Consider the following 7,752-nt stretch of genomic DNA (forward strand, 5'->3'; position numbering starts at 1 on the left):
TGTGAGAGCGTTTCAGTAGTGTGTATGAGAGCGTTTCAGTTGTGTGTGTGAGAGCGTTTCAGTAGTGTGTGTGAGAGCTAAAATTTCAGTAGTGTGTGTGAGAGCGTTTCAGTAGTGTGCGTGAGAGCGTTTCAGTTGTGTGTGTGAGAGCTAAAATTTCAGTAGTGTGCGTGAGAGCGTTTCAGTAGTGTGTGTGAGAGCTAAAATTTCAGTAGTGTGTGTGAGAGCGTTTCAGTAGTGTGTGTGAGAGCGTTTCAGTTGTGTGTGTGAGAGCTAAAATTTCAGTAGTGTGTGTGAGAGCATTTCAGTAGTGTGCGTGAGAGCGTTTCAGTAGTGTCTGTGAGAGCGTTTCAGTAGTGTGTGTGAGAGCGTTTCAGTAGTGTCTGTGAGAGCGTTTCAGTAGTGTGTGTGAGAGCGTTTCAGTAGTGTCTGTGAGAGCGTTTCAGTAGTGTGTGTGAGAGCGTTTCAGTAATAATGTCCCTTACGGCACCTCATACAGTTGGCTTTCGCACTATAAATTCTATAAGTAGAAAAAAAGATAAAATGAAAGACCCTTGGTCTGCAAAACCATCTTTAAAGGTCAGAGAACTTCACTAATCCAGTCACACAGATTGTGTATAAATAACGGAAGCTGAAGATCCAACAAAGATCACAAATATAAATGGAATTACAGTAATGGGAAAAAGGAGTTTGTATATTTGTAACATGCTCAAAAGTCAACATTTGGTATGACCACCTTTAATCTTCAGCACAGTCTGAACTCTCTTTGGCAGCTTTCTTGTTTTTTTGGTCTAAAGGAAATAGATTTGGGAAGTGGTGTGCATGTGTTTACCTCAGTCTGGATTTAAGCTGGCTTTTTGCCTTTACAACCTGCCAACCTAACTTGGTTCATCTTTTGTGAATCTGTCACTTAATTCTTTTGCTCACTAATCACTTAACAATGACGTACATCCACAGACTACCACAATGAAGCTAATTAAGTTAAAAAATAATCAAGAAAAGCAGGCAATTATATAATTATGCGTGGGTTCTCTTAATAATAATGACTTTTATTGAATCCAGGAAATACTTGGAAAATCTAATTAAAAAGGACCCAATTAATATGACATCCCACTTTCTCTTAACAACTTTTACGTTTCTGTAAAGCAGAAAAGAAAAACTAGTCTTGTCCTCTTCTTCACCTCTCAAGGTTCCACCTTTTTTGTGTGAATTGCAAACATCATTGCAATAGCGTTCAATACTGAGTCAGACTGGTCTACAAAGATACACAATAGTATCTTTATAAAGAGGACCTCTGGATGTTTGACTTTGTCATATTGGAAAAAATGCACAAATTATTTTCTATGAAAACTCACCACCTGAGGAGTCTTAAAATACAAGTGTTTAACAATAACTTCAACAAGAACGCCACCTCCATATTTTTTAAAGTTTCAGAGAAAAAACACCCCATTACAAGATAAAAAATAATAACAAAAATATATGCTTTTGTAGTGGTGCAGTGGCCCTGGACCAAAAGTACAAAAAAAAAGAAACCTAAGAATGGAGAAGAAGAAGGGGACCTGACCACAGCTGGTGCTGAGGATGCTAACATTGGTGTAGATAAGGGACGTCAAACTCAATAGTATGTCTCTTAAATGGTAAGTAATAAATGTGTCACTCATTACCCAACTCTCTCCTGTAATTATATAAAAAAGTTTTTATTTAAATTCACACAAATGCTCATTAAAATGCTTTTTTTTTATTAAATAGTGAAAAAACAGGGACATATCTTTCATTTAGTTGTTTATCTATTACTTAATTATATTGGTGTTGTATGAATGGCAGTGGGTTAGGTCTTTATCAGGAGGAAAAGCTGTAAACATCTGAAAATACAGTAAAAAAAAATCCAAAATTGATGCTCCTCTTCGCATCTTCCAAAGTCATGCAGTGGGCCAGATTGGACTGCTTGCCGGGCACGGTTCTTAGGTTTGACACCCTTGGTGTAGATAATATTAGCACCCATTCCAAGGTCACTGGAATGTCTGATATAACTCTGGAGGTTGTCCAAAAATCCATCCAATCCACTTCTCTGCTTTGGTGGATGGCAACAGTGCTAGTAAAGAAACAACAAAAAAGTGCAGATGTCACTGAACACATACTTGAATCCAGCTGAAAGTGGATGAGGAATTTTTGCTTTTTTGCCACGGCAGTTTGGTAAGACATGAACTCTTTACTAGCCTGCATCAAGGGTCAGTGACATGCAGAAAAGGTTCAGCAAGAATGTTGAGATGAACTAAATCTGGCATTAGGAGAGTGTGTTCATAATGCTATACAATATATTGTTGAAAAAACAATAGATGCATGCCAAATGCATCAGATTAACTACAGTCCACCAACGAGAACAAATGGAAAAAGATCTGAAAGCAAGCACGAGGGCCATGTGCCAATGCAGGAGTTGCAGCATTGACTTTGCCACGTGGGAGCAGGCAGACCTAAAGAGCTTGAAATTTGCAGGTTTCTGTTGTTGAAGGCCCCGCTGACCTGACAAAGCACCTTTTCCCATCCTGTTATAGGCAGGTTGTTAATGGAGATAACTGAGACAAATTATGTTTCTAGACAAACAAATGCATAATAGCCAGCATGAAGCATGTTATTATGGATTGTATAATGAATGAGAAAAACACGTCTGCAGAGCTCTTCCACTCTTGTCAGACCTCATAAGCTCATCCAACAATGCATTTATAAAGGTGCATAAATGTTTATGAATATCTGTGACACATCCTACTGCAGGGGTTTGTACTTTGAAAAGCTACTTTAGGAACAGCAGCGGGGTTACTCAAGCACTGTTGGATATGGATAGTGAGAAAACAAGAACCCTGGACTGGGATAAAATCACTGATGTCACAATGACTCACACATACAGACAGTCTGTTGTGAAGATTAGTTATGGTGAGTGCATAGTTTATTTTTTTCACAAAAAATTATTTTCTTACTTTTAATTCTTATCCATATATTAGGTCTATCAAACATAATTGTGTTAGTCTGCACATTAAGTGCACACATACAGTGCCTTTTCCTTTAGTTGTAGTTTTAAGTTTTTTAAGCAACATTAAAAGAATTATCTTGCTGGTGGTTTAGATCAGCAGACTCCATCATGACCGTTTTGTACTAATTTTCTTTTTTTTTACTCAACCATTTTGTCAGTTTTAGGTACTAAAACTACTTTGTTAGGTTTAGGAAGGAAATAAAGAAAGGAACAAAAAAAATATTGCTTTGATTTAACATATACCTATTCACAATGCTGCTGGAGTTTATTCAGTTTATATAAAATGTATGCAGTGAATTATAAAAAGATTTTCTCAACAAATATTCTAGACTCATAGCAACTGATAAATAATGAAACTTCTTTTTTTGTGCCTAAACCTAATCAAAAACTGGCCATAATTAATTTTGGTGATTTACATAAGCAGAGGTAATATATTTCTTTTAGGCTTGCTTTAAAAAAGACGAGGAAGTTGATCCGCTCAGTTGATCTTTCCTAACCTGACCTTACTGTAAAGGACATGGATGGAAGTTAAATGATATGATCCATAATGTTGCTCTTTGATTTACATGTAGTAATACAGCACTTTTAATACTTGAAAAATGTTAGCAGCAAACAAATTCTCCAAACAAAAGCTAAAATATGAAGATATTGCTAGTGTACAGTAATCTTAAAAATTTTCCAAAGAATTACAAAGAATTATATACATTCAGCATCCTAATTACAGAATGGACAAGCCTTTACTTCATGAACTGCTGCTGCCTGAAACCATACAATTTTCCTTGGATGTAGAAAGGATCAAGATGTTCTCCAGAAGTGGAACAATATTTACAGAAAGGACTTCCCAATAACAATAGCATGAAAGCAGCAATAGCATTTAATTCAGCTCCATTTTATGTATTTATATAGCATCAAATCACAACAACAGTTCCCTCAGGGCACTTTATATAAGGTAAAGACCCTACAATAACACAAAGAAACCAGAGAAAGCCCCAATAACTATTTGAACCCTTCTGAGCAAGTGCTTTGGCAACAGTGGGAAGGCAAAACTCCCTTTTAACAGGAAGAAACCTCTAGCAGAACCAGGGTGAGGGAGGGGCAGCCATCTGGTTTGACCGGTTGGGGGTGAATGGATGAAGACAGGACAAAGACTTGCTGTGGAAGAAAGACAGATAGTATGATAAGAGTATATCTTTGCTATCACTTTCCACTAGCAGTGCCAGTTTATAGTACAGTATTTCCTAGAGGTCTCTTGCATGGTACCTGCACATTGCTCAAGAGTAGTCTGCCATTTTTTACTAGTACCAGTGGGCACTAGTAAAAAAAAACAAAAAACCCTTGCATTTCTTGACTAATTAGTGAGCAGTTGTTAGGTGTCACTAAATAAAATTGGTTACTAAGAGTTGCTTTGGTCACTAGTTAGTTGCTGCAGTACCTGTAGTTTGCATAGAAGATACTGACTTGTCTGTAAACACTTGCTAACTACTAGCTGAGCAGCACGGAACTTTTACTTTGAGGCTGAAAGTTTCCCTTTTCCGATTGATGTTGCACTCTTCAAGGTTTCATGCCTGTTCAGAGGGCAGATTTCAAGTGTTTGCAAACTATTTGGTATCTCCCTACAACAGGCAACTGCAACAATCAGAAAGCAGGCAAAGCAATCCCCAAAAGATTTTCACCAACCAGTCAACAGATGCAACCTTGTGACCGGTGGTTGCCAGATGGTCACGGACTTGTCTCTAGGCTGTGTGACCAGGACCTTGCTGACCTGAGCCCATACAGTCACACTTTAAAAATGGCAGACAAGTTAATGTTACATGGTCACTTTTTTTTATACACCACTTTGCATTGAATCATTACTTATTATAAACCCCGGGCTCTATTCCACAACATGTCCTTTGTCATGCCTTCCTCTCCTCAACCCCACCAGTCGTAGCATATGACTGCCCCTTCCTGAGCCTGGTTCTGCCAGAGGTTTATTCCTGTTAAAAGGGAGTTTTTCATTCCCACTGTTACAACCTGTCTAGGGGCCAGGTTTATAGCATGGATGAGGCACTTGCTCCCCCCAAGACCCAAGCGGCCAGAGGAAACAATCACTGGTCATTAAGTGGCATTTATTTACAAGGTAGTGAGGAAAACACCAGAACAGGAGTGCCAACACTTCAGGGTGAGCCGAGGCCAAAATAATAAACAAAACAAAGCCCACACGCATAACCTCATGGGGAAAAAGAACCAAAACAAAGAGTCTGGCCTCCTTGTTCTATCCAAAAACAGGAGAAAACGATGGGTTAAAAGTAACGGCAGCTCACCCCTACCCACTCGCCTTCCTCAACTATTACAGAGAACCTCAGCCAGCCACCGGACATACCTGTCCCTGTCCCACCCGTTTCCCCAGGTATTTGACTGTAGCTTTGACAAATTCACATTTAGCAAGATTTAAAGTAAGTGATAATTCCTGAAACGGCTGAAAACAAGGAAGAGTGTTTCTAAATGTTCAGATTAGGTGGATGAGTATATCGTATGCCACTGTTGCCAAGTCCTTGCTCAAAAAGGTCTGTTTTAACACGTTTTTTTTACTGTTTGGGGTTTGTCTGTGTTATTGTAAGGTCTTTGCCTTATTATATAAAGTGGCTTGAGGTGACTGTTATAGTATCAGTACCAAAGAAAAGCAAAAACAAAACGTTACAAATCAGATTAAGTATTTATAAGTTGAAATATATGAACTTTAAAGCCATTCAAGGATTCCAGCTTTTAAGCTAGGTTAGCCTTCTTGTGTGAGCTTCTCAAGTGCATTTTAAGGTCTGTGGGATTTTTTTTTACCTTTAGAAGTGTCCCTCATAATTTGTCTCTTTTCACTACACCTTACACCATGTTTGCATTTGTGTCACATTCAGCAAATAAGAATAGATAAATCTTGGTTATTGTAGCAAAAACTGTGTATCGCAAGAGACAACTGAGGCTGCACAGCAGAATGCCATCTGCTTTTTCTAAGACCACAAAGATGCACAGTGTTAAAACATTTGTTTTGACAAACACATGCAAGTGCATCTCATGTATTTTCCACATTTGTTCAGCCGTGTTAAGGGGGGACTGGGGCCCGGGTGCATCCAAAAGGTGTTACTATCACAGTTTCAGACGAGGGTTACATATTAATGCCAAATGTACTGAGAGAAATGTTTGAATATCTAAAATATGCTGATCTAGAGTTCTCGGATTCAGCCGAGGGAAGAACCTCATGCATAATTCAAAAGAACCGCCGCTACACTGACAATGAACGTTTATGTAAACCCAAAGTGAGATAATATGGCAAAAAAGCAGATGATAATTCACCTCACTAACAATATGAAGATGATGATTTGCATACTGAACCGCTGTATCAAAGGTTAGAGCGGGAAAGAAGTGGAATTAAATGGAAATGCTCTCTTGATAGGAAGATAAACTTTGTGGAGAGAGCGGAGCTGTGTGTCATTACCCCTGTGAGGAAAGGTCACCAAAGAAAGAGTTTTGAATAGATGTAATTAACTCTGGAAGGATTTTCTCTCATTGTAGTTTTATGTCTTTTGTATAATTACTTGAACGTAAGCCGCCTCCGACAGCTGTCATGTTTACCAGCATGTTGAGCTGAAACAAATTGTTCTTTGTGCTGCTGAGGTCAGAGTTGTTGTCTAGCTGTTATAGAGAGGTTTCACTTGACATTTATACATAGCTGAACTTGAGTCCCTTTCTCCAGTTCAGTGCTGCAGTGTGCCCAAGTACCAAGTTCTCTAGGTTGGGCTACATTACTGGTCTACTTTACTTAAATTTATTTAACCATTACAACTATCAGTTACTTTTAAACTTGGATTTAACTTAACATAAAACCATAAAAAAGATACATGTGCTTCCAGTATCACTGCTCCTTATAAATTTCATTGTGCTCATAATGTTCAGAAAATTCATTCAGTTATTAACAGTATTGAGAAATGCACTTCATCAATTCAAAATGTAAGTACAATCAAACATTAAAGCACACACTACAGACAGTAAGTTTGAAATAACTATTAAAAAGAATATTTTGATCATTGTAAAAGAGAAGTATTGAATAATAGAAAACAAACAAAGATAATAATATGTGTAGTGTGTGAATTCACCCATTGAAGGTCAGCATCAAGGTCAGCTTCATGGCTGTGGGAACATGCCTTAGTTGAGGGTCCTGAGGGAATGATGTAATGTGTGAAGATTTTGTGTAGCACTCATGTAAAGTAGATTTGTATAAATACTATATCCTGTAAAAATGACTTTGGTTGCAGCTGTTTTATTATATAATTAGTTGTTAAAGTTGAATGTATTCATAAAAAATTCCTCATTAGACTCTAAAAGAATAATCAGCATAGAAAATACACACAGAATCACGCACAATATTCTTTAGGCTACACACACACACATGCAGAAATCTAGTTTGATTTATACAAGAAATTAAAATAAAGCATCATACCAAAGACAATTGTTTACAACATCATCAAACAAATTTTAACATTACACAAAGATAATCCAAGTAAATACAAAACATGTTTTTTTAATGATGATTTCATTTATTTAGAACCAGAAAGGTTTGAATAACTTCTTTCACTATGTGTTAAAGTAATTGGCCTCATTCCCAATAACTAGTTGTATCACCCTCTGTAGTAAGAACTGCAATCAAGCACTGGCAATGAGGCTTTCACATTACTGTGGAGGAATTTTGGTCCACTCTC

This window comes from Perissodus microlepis, chromosome 23, assembly GCF_051167445.1.
Source record: "Perissodus microlepis isolate ML-2025 ecotype Zambia chromosome 23, ASM5116744v1, whole genome shotgun sequence".
Classification (NCBI taxonomy): Eukaryota; Metazoa; Chordata; class Actinopteri; order Cichliformes; family Cichlidae; genus Perissodus; species Perissodus microlepis.